This window comes from Rhynchophorus ferrugineus, unplaced genomic scaffold, assembly GCF_030347505.1.
Source record: "Rhynchophorus ferrugineus isolate W39M unplaced genomic scaffold, kcgeb_rfMv2 rfM7, whole genome shotgun sequence".
Taxonomy (NCBI): domain Eukaryota; kingdom Metazoa; phylum Arthropoda; class Insecta; order Coleoptera; family Curculionidae; genus Rhynchophorus; species Rhynchophorus ferrugineus.
Window position 1 is genome coordinate 17175529 of NW_027472586.1, and position 15968 is coordinate 17191496.

A 15968-nucleotide genomic window follows, 5' to 3' on the forward strand; every position below is an offset into this window, starting at 1 on the left:
TTTTCTCTAAATTAAGTGATACTAGGTTGAAAAGATATTTTTGTTGCACAAATAAGAAAATGTATAAAAAACACTGAATTTGATTAAAATATTACCGCTTATCTCTAAAGAAATTAATTCATGGACTTTTAGACAATCAAAGCTGAAAATGTCGTATATTTAGCGAATGACTTGCTTTGTTGTGAAAAATGTAAAACGGTGAGATGCAGATTGTCTTTAAAAATACATTACTTGCATTCCCATCTCGATTTCTTCCCCCCTAATCTTGGAAGGGTGATTGACGAACAAGGTGAACGCTTTCACCAGGATACAAAACAGATAGAAGAGCGTTATTAAGGAAGATGGAATGCTAAAATAGTAGTATTATTGCTGGTTTGTTATAAAAGAGGATTCTCTTGTTCAGAAGAGGAAAAGTTAATATTTTGTCATTTTATTTCAGAATATATGGCTCATTTTTTCTATTGACCACTTCAACCTGAGCTATTTTGATGTATTGTCCATATGTAAATGTATATAACTTTTTTATGAAATTAATAATGTAAACAAATAAATATGATGGGTTATTATTAATGATTCATGGCTTTGAAACCGCCTATTAGGCAAAACAGTACTCACATTTTTTCCTATTTTACAAAACTCTATCTTCATTACTTGTGTAAAAAAAATTAAAAATAAAAGTACATTTTTATAATTTCTATTCTATTATTGTCGAGATGCGTGAGAGAAAACAAGGTTATAAATTATACTTCTAAATTAATAATATATATATATATATATATATATATATATATATATATATATATATATATATATATATATATATATATATATTATTAATTGAATCGAATGTACTTAGTGAGAACTGGTCTGGGCTTGGCTATTATAGACAGGAATACTTGTTATTGGAACAATTGTTACTTAAATGTTTTCTTCAATCAATGCTCATTTCAATTCTTTCTTCAACCAATCATGTCAATACCTTCTTTAATTTCTTTTTTCTTCTCCATTCTCAACAACACTCTCTCAACAATACTTTCTTCTTCTTATTTCAACTTTTTCTTCGTTTTCGATGCAAAAAACTGTCATCTCGATGTCGATGCACAGTGTTTTATCGCTGACGCTCCTCCCCCGGGTTCTTGGTGGTGGTGGACAAGGCTGGTCCAACAACCCCTTTTCTGTACCCCGATTCGCCGAGAATATCGGGGTGGGAAATACTTTTCCAGCTAGGAACTTCTCACGCTGATAAAACATGTGCGTTTCTGAATTCCCGAAAATTCCACGATTTCGGGTCTTCTTGATATTTATGGTTATAGGCGCAATAAGGAGTCCTCTTCCAGGTCTAACTTCCGACACGTTTCGTCCATCCTCGGTATGTGAACCCCCGTTATCAGAAAAACTCGTCAACGAGCCGATGGGATTCCTCTTTGTTGAACGCGTATGTTCTCTTTACTTGATACCTTTGTTGCTTGGTTAATTCCACCATCCGTCCAATACAATGCGATGTTATATTTTGTATCAAGCCATAATTATTTTCCCATGTTATAAATATTAACAACATCAGTTAATGGTCTAAAAAATTAGACCCGTTAACTATACAACCGAAAGAATTCTACAATTAACGTAAACTTAAAGTTACACGACTGCCCCAAGTATAAATAATTAAATTTGCGTCGCTACAATTATTATAAAACATCTATAAAATGTACATATGGTAGAGTTCTATTCAGCCTAATTCTGTATAGATGAACTTTAGTAAAAAAATAATAATATCGCGCTGAAATTATTCTGAACGGAGAATGTTCAACAATAAACTCACACCATCGAACACCTACAGAAACCCTACCATACTCGGTCACGGTACGCCAAAGTCGACCACAAGCATCAGTGTAGGCAGACGAAGTTCACATCACGTATCGATTCCCGACGTTTTATACGGCTTTTGTTTTTGTTTTCACGTGTTCCCTCGTCTTCGGCTCCCCTTCTCCCGACAATCGGGTCCCGACCAAAGGCGACCTTGACGCGGAGTGCCCCCACGTACGTGCGAATCCTCATCTTTTTCTTTTTCACCGGTTTCTGGCGTTGCCGCCGCTGCTGCATCTCGGCAATGACCGTGGAAGGTAAGCTGCGTGAATCATTAATACATGATGGAATGGAAAGTGGAATTATGTTGTCTATGAGACCGGCATATGTAATCATGGTGTGTTTTTGCTCGATGGTATCTGGACGGAGATACAAATTATCATATTTTAAAGGAATCTACGTGGTTAGTATGCGACGAGATATCGATTGTTCCTAATGTTCTCCGAGGGACATTTAATTGTATTGTTTAAATGCTACAAATGATATAACGAATATCAGGATATTAGTCATCGAACAACAAAAGTATTTTATTTAAATTAACGGTCGATACTTATATAATATTAAGTGGAAATTAAACAAGTTTTATGAACTTGATGTTAGGGGAATATATGGGAATATACAATTAATTATTATAATAATATTGGAGTGCAATTTAAACAAATAATTTTATATATACAGTCATACCTCCATATTAACTGTAAATATTAAATCGCTTCTTTTATTAAACATTATTTATATTTTTTAACACAATACATTTTTTTATTTGATAAAGAAGAAGAAAAAGATAAAGAAAATTTGCAGTACTCAAATATAATTTAAAATTTAATTAAAAACTATTACATTTTTATTATATTATAGTAGTAATTTAATTATTTAACATCGTAACTTTAGTCAGATGAATTGTTTTAATGTATATTATTTAATGTTTTGTCTATCATAAGCTAACAATCTTCCAAGAAGCGTAGATTCGATCTTGTAACTATATATTTAGTAAACATATTGAACCGACTCAAAACATAAATAAGGACAGACTAAAAATTAAAAAATAATCAACCTTAGATTTTTACGTTTTTAAATAAAATATGTACATAATAATCGTTGTTGTGACAACTAAATAAAAATAACCAAAAAACTTATTTAACCTATTTACTACATGTATTTTCTATTCTACTATATATACACAATTTAGTTTAATACCTACCTAAACCTATTTATTAATTTGCAATATTATTTTAATCACTACCAAATGATCATTTTGAAGTCGGTGCCGAGCAACAAATTAAATATGTTTTGTCGGTAATTTAATGTTGTGTATTATATCATTAATTTTGCGTTCCAATGGGACCACTTCGGAAGTGCACTCTTTCGAATAAAAAAGAATTTTGAAAATCGGTCCATAATCACAGATAAATTGAAATTTAACCTTATAGGAAGTTTTGGGAAAATGTTTCGCGTCGTCCAACATCTAGATGTCGCTACGTTTAACTAATTACTTGCTTTAATCGCTACGCTATAAGCCGCGACGGAATCTGATTGGGTCACTTTATTTCTATGGTACGTTTGTTATTTATTTATTTTGAGTGCCATTTTCAGTATGGCTGACATAAGGAATAGTGCATTTAGAGATTAAATTATTAGTTCATTAGTATATATAAGTCGGTAGTACAAAAAGTAAAGTGAATTATCGTTCTAGGAAGTGTTGTGTACCCGGATGCACAGATAGTAAAGAATTGCAGAATCGTTTTTGTTTGAAGAAGTATTTGGATGTCATTAACATCAAATATTCATTTTTTTTAATTTTAGAAATTAATCCCTTTCCGAAAGAAGCTAAGCAAACCGCTATTTACCTTTCTTCTTGAATCAATAGTTGCAGCTTCAACAAAATAATTGCTCCTCAGTGCAAATCTATTAAGAGAAGATTTTAAGATTATTAAGAGAGGATTTTGGTGTAAAATTTATTGCTCAAGTAACAACAAATTTGTTAAAGTGTCATCAATTTAATAACTACCTTGAGGGGTTCTTTTCATTAAAGAAACAAAGTGTAATTATCGATATAAATCTACTGGCTTAAGGCTATTTAACCAAGATAGATTTTTTTGGATCTAGTTAATGGATTCAGGATATACATTCTCGGCTAGTATGTTCTAGAAATCATTTGGAACGCTTAACTTAAACTAATATTTTTCATCTCATTGGCCTTTAGGAAATTGTGAAGATGAATATAAAGGCTCGTTAATTAATTCACATTCTATTCTAGCGGGGGATGACTCTAACTTCAATTCCAGATGTTCATATATGAATAAACGAGTCAAGGCAATATCTTATGCCCCAGAAAATTGTTTTATTATACTGTCAGTAGGGCTCTTTTAACCTCTTTTATTTTATACCCCAATATTGCCACGTCGATAATATAAAATATTTTTGTGAAATATCTTTAAAAACGGTAAATTCAAAACCTATTGTAACCTATAGTACACTATATAATGATTTTCCAGATCGAATATAACAAATAATAAGGCGTGCTATATACCTTTGGGTAAAACCATAATAGATATCTAATAGATTAAATTGATGGCACTAGACAAATATGAAAAAGGAAAAAGGCCGAAGAGATAATTGATTTGCAATGTACCAAAGTTTTGCTTATGGTTTTATATACATACATACATATATATATATATATATATATATATATATATATATATATATATATATATATATATATGTATGTATGTATGTATCTAATATTTACATATCTTATAGCTATATTTATATTTATATTATATTTATATTTAATTGATCTTTATTTAGTAAATTTATTTCAGAAAAAAAAGATTTTTATTTAAATTTCATTGGTCAATTAAACATTACGTCAAGGCTGTCACGTGCCAAGCATTAGTAATGAGCCAATCAAATACCCTCGCAGTAAAATATTTTTGTTACAGGTGGCTATAATGGAGATTTAAATTGACCAATGAAATTACTTGAGTGGCCAATTATGCGCCCTCTGGATGTTGGGCAGTGCGAAACTTTGCACCAGAGTCCTCTATTGAGTTGCATTTCGATTACTCTATGTCCATAATTGACGGAGAAATCGCCGAACTTTCATTAAGAAAATATATACAGCTGGACATAAAACCTCCTCCTTTTTCGAAGTCGGTTAAAAATATATCGTCTTTTGGCTCTGTTGGTGGTGCAAAAATTTCTCATTCAGACAATTATGAACGATATGTATTAAAAGCAATTAATTTTTGTTACTTCAGCGTTTACATTATATAGCTAAGTTCCATTCGTATTTTCCAATTTTTGCTCTCTTAATTTCAACTTATCTGGTAGCATGCTCAAGTGTTAGTTATTTCTTTATCCAATTGACAATGTTATAGACAGCACTCTGAAATATTGTTCAAAATATTTTCCATCATTTTGTCATCTATCCAATGACACGATTTGGTAGCAATGAGCAGTATGTCAGCCAAGCCCATGCTTCATCAAAATAAAAAAAATGGTAATCAGAAGTCACTATGCCTGATCAGTACGCTGGGCTGGCACAACAGCGTAAGCATCACAAATCTTGCAACGTGAAGCCAAATATTATCATACAAGAAGATGACTTTGCCTCTGTTACTCTTTTTTGTTGCTCTTTCCTGCTAAATACATCGTTAAATTTTTTCAATTAATTGATAAGTTGTTGAGTGTTAGACTTGGCCGGTAAATTGTCTAACATTTCTTTGGGGGTTTGAGTTAGGTTTTCATCGCATAAGCCTTCTAATTTATTGCCCTTCCAACGGTTTTGATCCTCCAGACCTTTCTTTGTCATTTATTACTCCTTTAACCCATTTAAATCGTTGAATCCGAAATAGATAATTGGACATCACCGTAAATTTATAAAGTATTTCATAAGCTTCGATATGAATGTTTGGTATCAAACAACGAATGTAATGAATGTCATAAATGTAGTTTTGAACAATTCCACCATTAGCCTTATTAGTATTTCAAAAGAAAAACTGTTATTTTATGTAGAAAAATGTTAAATCCATCAAATTTGATAGTTATGCTAAGTTATTTAACAGCTCTTTATACTTAATATATTTGACCAATATTATATAAAGGATTAGTATATGCAAATAGTTTTAAGTGTTTAATTTATTACCCTATTTAAAATTCTTTGTGAAATTAAGGCTTAGTTTTTTTATCGAAAAAGTTCACGTTCGATAAGTTTTTTCTTCTTTAGAAACAACACCAAATCGAACTGCAAGAAAAGGTTTTCGGCTTATTCTTCTCAACCACCACGAGGTAATTGAAGGGCCTTAGGGATAATGGTTGCGATGCATCTTTAAAAATGACAGCATCAATCATCAATAAATCGTATTAAAGTAGAGTCGTTGCTCAAACCAGTATGGCACAAGGTAATCAACCTTATTGTAGGGGAAAATTATCATCATTTAATCAACAATCGTATAAAGAACATATTCGTCTTACTGCAAAATAGAACTGTCGACGCAAAGTACGCATAGTAAACACGCCAGCAAAAAAGCATCTTGAAAGCATTGATCAATATCACAAGTAAGCGTAAAGCCAGAGCAGTACATTTTTATCAGAAATCACTTATCGTCTCTTACATGTTAATTTGCACAAGAAAAGTAGAATATAAACGTCACGTTCTTAATATAATGCGTATACCCTTCTTCAAAATTCAAAAAAGCGGTCAAGAAAGCGACCCACCATTTTGGTTTCTTCGTAAAAAAGAATGCTAGACCTGGATTATGAGTTGTCGACTGAAACAATTGATGATAAGAAAAATCGATGAGTATGTGTCCAAAGATTCATATCAAAATAACTTGATCCTATTTTTACATTTAAACAAGACCAATCAACGTGTTTTATTTTCACTGTAAATCTTAGAAATAAAATAAGATCTCCGCTGCTGGAACTAACATTCTATTAATTGGTGGCGTCTTCATTTGATGAGCGTCAGAGATATACCACAGAAGTAGAAGACATAATAAATAAACTACACTTATATACTACAACGTTAAAGCATCTCTTTGATTTATAATATATTCTATAACATATTAGTTGCTGTCTCAGCTTCTATAACCAAATATAAACACGCAAGTAGCGATTGTCTTAGATCAATGTTCATCAATATTAATTAATTAACTGCTGCTACTGTTTCAGAAAATAAAAAATACGATGTTAAAATAAGAATGTTTTTGAGGAAATTGTTACTTAAAAAAAGGTAACACTGAATTCTTTGGACAGGCACAACGCCAATTTACTTCTATATTTATTTTTGAGAATTAACACAGAAAATGACGAGTTAAACACGAACATCTTTTTTTTGGGGAACGTCTGCCTGTTTCAATGTAATATAATAATAATTGCTATAATTATTTTCGTCCTATCTACGCGGTTTCCTACTTAGAAAAATAGTAAATGTACCGCTGAGTAAACGTTGATTTAAGAGCAAAAAAAGGTCAGTCATTTATAAAGTCGAAGCGTGATGGTGGTCGTAAGGATTGCAACACGTATATATTTGCATGATAAATAATTGATCACCTTCAGCGTTATGTTATTGTGAAACCAACAAACAAAATATAACGGTTATATATTAACGAATATATGTAATTTATTCAAAATTCATAACAACATTTTCATATCAAATTAAAATATTATCGGCGAACAACTTTGGTAGGACAAAAAATATAAATAAATAACAGTGATTTTGAACCTTTTACTTGCTTATACATAAATATTATAGTTGAAATGATGATTCAGATTAAATTTTAGATTATATTTATTATATGGAAACTATAAACATCATTGAAATTATAATTCTGCCGGCTTGGTGGCGCAGTGGTAAAGGTGATGGGACGGTCCTCCTACTGTTGCGATAGCCGCGGGCTCGAATCCTGCTGGGGCATGGTCGTAAATTTATGTTTGTGATAGTTTAAAATTTTTGAATATTCTAGGCAAGAGTGTAAAATCTGACAAGGAAAATGATCCCAGTCACGCCAGTAACCAGGCTGGGTAAGACCGGATGTCTTCTGGGATGATTCTTAAAGTTGGTCACTCGCCAGTCGGTAGGCTTAATGCTGAGGACCGTGGTTCGGAGCCCAAAAAATATAATTGTTGTAATTTTTTTACAATAATTCGGTGTGAATTGAATTAAAAGTTTCGTCTGACGCATAGAACACTTTGTTCTAATTATATATATTATTAGCTGACTAGCCCAACTTAGCAAGGGTATACTAATCATGAAAGTTAAGCCAAATCTCTATACTGTACCACCATGTAATTAAATAAAATGACAATAGATTATTTTAGGTCATACTTTATTCCAATGCTTTGTAATGCACCATAATTTTAGACTTATACATATACATTGCCGAAACGTACAACTGCCGATATGTGATACTAGTGATCGACCTGTGGTTGAAATTTGACCACAATTTATAAAGTTAATCGTGTTTCTCTCATAGTAGAGTAATGAGAATAATTTAAAAAAGATATGTCACCAAACAATTTATAATACGCATATAATATTTACGTATATAACATAAAAATGTATATTAAAACATATGCAAACTATCTCAAGAACTCAATAATACTTTTTACATTTAATTAAATCTAATTTTCATAGATAACCACTGAACATTATAACAAGGTATCAGAAGCAAGGTTATTTTCAGAACTATAACATCTTCAGAGCATCAGATATAAGTTTATATATTAAAAGAGATTATACAAATAAAACAATTTTGAAATTTATTTTTAACTTTATCATGAATATCAAATTAATAACCAACACATTTAGGTAATAACAATATTTTTTACAAATTAAAAATGTATTTAGAATAATTGAATGAACTATTGATATTTCAAAACATAGATCTATAAAGTAAATTATCAAAATAATTGATACAATCTTCAATGAATAAAATGCCATATAGTTACAAATATTATAGCATTAATTTTTAAACACCCTAATATTTATCAATGCTTTCAAATGTTTAAGGAAAGCTATAGTATACATAATTTCTTATGTTTCTCTTGTGTCCTATTTATGCAAATTATGTAATTAGTTTCATTTCAACTGCTGCATATTTTCATTACCACATATATGTATTCATACAGTCTTTATCTGTTATACATATTGCTCACCTAATATAGATTATATCTTATTGCAAGGAAAATAAATACACTAGACTGATTAAAAGTATAATTTATAACAAATGAGTAATTAATTTTAACTCACGCTGCAGATATTAATGTATTTATTACCTTCAATATTGGGTTACTGCTTTGTTAAGAAATGCATGTACTTATGAAGCCTGAAATGAATCGAAAGTTAATACCACTAAACTTTACAAAAAAATCTTTTTAACCTTTAGAATTACCTCTAGTAATATGATATACTATGTCTCCAGAACCATATCGATTACTATGAGTCCTTAAGCACGAAAAAATATTTCTGAGCTGTTTTTTGTTCACCAAACATCAAATTAAATCAAAAGCTGGTTGCAAAACCTAATATCTTGTAAACAAAGGGGACAGATGATTTTTGTTTTTTTTAATATATTTTATAGTCACCTTTTACCAACTATGGGTTTATCTGGACTGGACCTACAGTCTAACGTGGGCTCCGAACGGTCCTCAGCATTAAGCCTACCGACTGGCGAGTAACCAACTTTAGAAATCATTCCAGAAGATATCCATGCTTACCCAGCCTGGTTACTGGTGTGACCGGGATCATTTTTCTTGTCGGATTTTATAGTCTTGCCTAGGATAATCACACATTTTAAACAATCATAAATATAAATTTACGAAAATGCCCCAGCAGGATTCGAACCCGCGGTTATCGCAACAGTAGGAGGACCGTCCTAGCTCCACCAAGCCGGCTTAGACGATTCTTGTTAATATTTATTGGGATGAAATTTTCGCACATGTCTGGTTCTCCTTTCACTGCTATATACTGCTTCCGATAAAGCAGACGCATAAATTGGTTAGCTCTACAAGAAATGTATATTATCACATTATATGTTCATAGTATTCATAGTCATTTTTTAAACAAACTTGCCATAACCCTGTAATTGTTCTAACAATATAGGAATAACCGAAATGTACACAAAATTTTAAACTTAGAATTAAACAGCTTCGCTTAACAATGCTTTAACAAACTCACTTTCAGTTTTAACATCGTTCCAAATGTAAAATGTAGTGATTTATTTTCTGAATCAAAATGGTTGATTTACGTACAACCGAAACGACGAATAATCTACTGTATAAGAGTTGGATCTGGCAGCACCTAAATTATTTGTTTGTTTATATTGTCACCGATGTCACGGCTATTGCTGAGTGCGTGATTTGGACGTATTTCGATTGAATGAAATATATTTATTGGAAGAGTATATTACATAAAAATATTAGGCCTAAAAATTATTCCTCCATATAAGCTTTAATCGTGCCAAATTCCAAGCCTCCCGGTGCCCCCGTTTGCCTCAAAAACGGAAGCAAAATTTTCCTTAAATGGATAAATATATAAAGAAGATTCGACAGATTTCAAGCGATTAACCTTGTGATTTATTGATTTCACGTCGAATGCGGAAAAACCGGAACCAGAAAAAGCTTAAATCCAAAAGGAAAGTTATTTGTTGCTACAAAGCTATAGTTGCTTCAATTACGTTGCTCATCAACTTCTTAAAAGCGAGTATTGCTCCATTGCATAGATTTGGTTCATCAAGATAGCGCACTATGACTATCACCGAGACAATCTTGAGCTATAAATTGTTGAACTCAATAAATTTAGGAATTCAGGCTGGATAAGTGATGACTTCATTTTGATCGGTCGATAATGGAATCGATCGGCTTAAGTCAATGTATTTGGTCCTGAATTTGACTCTGAATCTTTATGCTGAAATTATCTATATGCTTATCTTTCCTCCCTCACTTGTTCCGTTTGCTCAATCAAGCATGGTTTTGACAATTTGCATAAATATTCTGAAAAACTTTCGATATCAATCAACGCGTACACATATCGGTATTTTTACGCCAGACTGCTACCACTATCTTAATAATGAAATAAATCTAATATTTAGAACTATTGAGAGATAAATAACCCTACAATATTACAGTGAATCCTATAGTCTACTATTACTGGTATTTTTGAAAATAACATGTATAATATGAAGATCACAAAAAGTAAGTCAACATGTAACAGCTAATGCTATGTTAGAATATTAGTGAAAGTGAACAACTCCACAATGTTAATATTTCAAATTCTGTCAATATTCTTGAAGATCTCCCTATTATCTACTGTTTTCAATCTTACCCACTCACTCACCTTTTTTATGGAGTTTTTTAACTCAAATTTTTCACATCAATTTTTTTATACAAATCTTGTCCTAACAATTACAAATACAACAAAAAAATTACCCAAACAGCGCTTACATACTTTCGGTAATTCTTATTTACATAGATTATATTGGGTAAAAGTAGAGTAGCCAGATATTAGGGAGTAAATCTAGTCTAGAGAATTATCAAGTCAACCAACCCATCTATGCAGTAAGGAGCACTAATGATAATAGATGAAATAATTCCCTGATACATTGGAGAGATTGGCGTATAACACAAAATAATATCAAGATATCATTCAACTTGGTATATTTTTCAATCTTAGGATATTTCTTATTATTTAAATTTACATTCATTTTCCCTATATTTCTGATTGTAATTTGCTTAAGCACCAGGATACATCGGAACCGTTAATATCTCGACAGGCTAACACTAAAAATATCTAACGTATTACTTATTAAGAATCGTTTATCTTTTTATGCGCCGTTAAAACATATCACTTTTGATCCAGTGTATTTCAATGGATCTCATCATTTTAGTGATTTTCCAGCAAGCCTATGAAATGTCCCTCTATGACTGCTATTAACTCATTGTTAGATAAATCGTTTTCCAAAAAGGCATCCTTTTCAATCGAAGAAGACAGCAAGTCAGAGATCTTTTACCTTTTGAATTAACTATATAGTAAGGCAATTACTACTTTATCTCGTTAGTTTTTACTATGATTTGAGCTGTGTGCCTATTTTTATAGAGAATAGTATTCTTCATCTATAGATCGGCACTTTTTAAAAAATTTGTGTATATAACTGATCCAGAAGTTTACATGGATACTCTGAGTTAATGATTTCCTAGTTTGGCGTTTATTTATAACCAACATTTCCTGTTGACTTTTTATATCCTAAGACACTGACGCTAAAATTGTTGGTCGATTTCGAAACAAAAACTATTGTTATTGTTCTCTTGTTCTTATTCAAAATCACGATGGTAAACTCAAATCGCAGTCACAATGATAATATGATATATGACAGTTTTACAAACATCTTGATAGTGGCACTCGAAAGTGTTTTATAAACAACTTATGTATCTGTAAAATTTTTATTTTAAATTCAAATTAATGGAAAATTAATTTCTATTGATGATGATGTTCCATATACCCCAAACTTCAAGAGATTTTTCAATCCCTAGTTATTCGGTTGTCCCAGATATTGATGCATGTCCTAGCTTTTTTCGCTACACAGGTCCGCTACAAAAAATCTGTTTGTGTATGTACTTTATACTGAAAACGAAAATAATATGGAAAATATTCCTAGAAGTCAGGACAATTACGATTCAGCTTAATCGCGTCTTTTTATAGACTCATCAAAAATAATCCTTAATTCCTTTCTGTTTCACAACGGTGGTTTTTATTTGCTTCTAGGCCATTCCACACACTTCCAAGAAATCAACAAGAACTTGATTGAAGACCATGATTGGAAGAGTTGACTGAGAATCAGCTATTACTGTTCTTTTACCACCACTGCACATAAACTGATGAGGCAATTAGTAAAATCATATCCGAAAGTTGGAGATTTCTTCAATTGCATAGCTTCATAGTTTCCAGACCTCTCAGAAGCAAAAGTGAAGGAAGGTGTTCTCGTCGGACCAGGCATTAGGCAGCTTATGACTAACACACAAATCATCACGACCATCACGGATCGCCAAATAAAAGTGCTGTCAAAACAGAAGGTGTATTGCTTTTAAGGTGGACTTTGGCATATTTTTTAATGATCTATAAATATCCTAACTACAAACAAATCGTCAAAAGAACTTTAGGTTACCTAATGTTTCTGAAAGTACACTTTCTTATTTCCATCTACACTTATTTCTGGAAAATTTAGGAGAACTGAGTAAGGAACAAGATGAACGATTTCACCAGCACATTAAAGAATTGGAGCTGAAGCTTCCTTCCATATTCCATTAAGAGGCCTTCCATATTCTTCTATTGTAAATAAAAATATATTTTAAATCTATTCACTTTTATTTGAATAAAATAACTCATTTAACCTAGTTACCCAATGTGTCAAGAAACGTGTGGCCCTATGTCCCATGTCCACAAAACCTAATAAGTTAACCTCTTAGATTTTTTTGCAAATCACTGTTATCTTTACAGTTAGAGTTATGCAGTTATGCTTGTTAGAGTTCATTATATATTAGTTATAATTCATGTGACATTCATCTAATCTTACTTTCTTCCTGAATATGTTCTAATTTTTAAAAACTTCTAAGCTATGAATTACAAGCTAGGTGAATTACAGTTTGGCATGATATTTATGCATACTTTATTATCAGTTATTATAGTTATTCAGGGAAATTATTTTCTAAAGAACTCAATAAATTATTTATATCCTACAACATATTCGAAAAGCCAGCGTGGAAGCCGCAATAGTGAAGAAACGCCTTTCTAATGCTGCAATAGTCGCTAGTTTAAATTCCGCTCGAACACGGATGTTAATCGGACCAACAGTAACCAAGCTGGGTAAAATCGGATGGCCTTCTTGCTACTATAATATATCCATTAATGTACGATCTTAATATCTCCTTTATTAGTTACTGATGTCATTTAATATCCGTTTTTTGGACTCTAATTCAATCTATTAATTTAAAAATCGATTTTAGAACATAACAATCTTTAAAACAAATGTGATTAATATACACATATGTTTATTTCTTTTGTACTAGAATATAAATTATCATTCATTCTCAAGGTTACATTATAATATTATAAATGTACGAATTACTTTTATTAGATATTGAAGCATATGTTGTAAACATTACCCTAGTCAATTGACTCGACAGATGATTAACAAATGCACATATATTTGAGATTAAAAAAATATATTACCACTCCGATAGCTTTTACATGACTAATTTAGATATTATATCAATTATTAATGTAAAAGTATTCGGTGATATGAGACCCGTGACCTAAAAACAACCGACACGCTCATGTTTACCATTTTATTGATTATACAGTTTTAAAACTTTTTTCAAACTAGTAAAATTCAAATATAATACACAGACATACGTTTGTATCCAACATTGTAATAATTAAATCAAAATACGATTTGATTGAAAAAACAATGTCATATGTGCTGACAAATGTATATCCCAGTTATATTAGAGAACCTCTTCGACAGCTCTTGAGGGGAACTGCCATTAGAGCCCTTCGGTTTGTATTTAAGAACGCCAGTGATTCACGAACTGACGTATCTTTTGCTTTTAAGGGCCTTGGTTACTCACAATTGAACTTCATTTAGGCTCAAATGCAATCAGTCACTCACAGTATTTAACATGTCTATTCAGTAAACACTTCTTATGACTAAGAATATTCAACGAAGTGAACTAAACAATGTTTAATTACAAAACTATTTTGTGGACATCTCAGATGTGAATTATTCATAGGATGATCCCTGGCTTTATCATAACGCTAACGCTTAAATATCGTATATAACCCCATTCTGAGAGAATATTATATTTTCCAAGAAACTTACCCCATCATTGGATGTAGAAATGGCTCCGATAAATTCTCAAAAACCTTAGAAGGCCTTTTCTATGCAATAAATAAGAGAAGCAATAAAAGATACGCTACGAACTAGATATTAATTTATAAAATGTCACCAATAGTGACCATTGATCCATTAAAAAACTGTCTAATAATAAATGTCCTCCACTTAACAAAAGTTGATGCCGATGATTAATACCTTTAAAACTATATTTGTTGCAACTGCTAGGGATCGTAAAACATATCTCGACAAGATAACTGTCAAGTATTAGGGATTTTGTACCAGCATCACATTTATTCCAGTTTTTTTAAGTTTAGTTTGCACGCAATCTACCATAATCATTTCACCTGTTTTGGAAACTTATTGTACTCCACCTCGTGCCAGTAATACTTCCTTACCTGGTCTCTATTAGTTACTACATTATTGCAAAATGCAAAAAATATATTTTATCTGCCATTAGAACGGTTACTGGCTTGTGAAAAGAACTCCATTCCACTTCTTCTTTCAAACGTCTCTGTGACGCTTTTTTATATATTCTTTATTTTTAACTAAATAACTATAATTTAGATAGGTGTATATCTCCAATTTATTATGCCATTTACATATTTTTTGAATATTTGTGACATTTGAAAAGAATTATGACTTGAAGTAGTATAAAATATATATTGTATCCAATGTCTGGTGAAGCCAGGTCAGTAGAAAAAGCTCGATGTGAAATAGATTATACATGGCTAGCACAAATCATATCGCATCAGGTTCAGGAATCAGGGCTATACGCATCGTGTAAGAAGGTAGACCTGATGTAAGACCCCTTATTGTGGCAATAATCGTAAAACTACAAGAAAACATGAACTCACGTATTAATCCCCGAAAATATTAACGAATCGAGCTCGCAGAAAAGAGTTCCTTGAACCTACTTTCACAGCCACCACCAATAACCCGAGAGAGGAGCTTCAGTAATGCTTCAGTAATAAATCGCGATTCATTTAGAGTAAAGAATCAAGTTTGATCAAAGAACAGTCAAGAGTAGATCAAGGATCAGTGTTGAGAATCAAGAACAAATAAACAGTTAGCATCAAAAAACAATTAGCAACAAATTAAGAGCGCGGGCGATTTTCGTCAGAGACCAACTCTTAAAGGCAGAATATTTTTTCAGAGAAGAAATTCATAAACAAGCTCTCATCAATTACTTCGTACAACCAGCCGTCAAAATAA

General features: G+C 31.6%; 1 protein-coding gene across 1 annotated transcript in view; it reads left to right on the forward strand.

Moving 5' to 3' along the window:
- The first annotated feature begins 2008 nt into the window (after positions 1–2008).
- LOC143199667 (sodium-coupled monocarboxylate transporter 1) overlaps positions 2009–15968 on the forward strand; it is a 156932-nt gene continuing 142972 nt past the window's right edge. The window contains exon 1 of the mRNA XM_076409636.1: positions 2009–2117. The gene's annotated coding sequence lies outside the window, so the exon portion shown is untranslated. The remainder of the gene's footprint in view (positions 2118–15968) is intronic.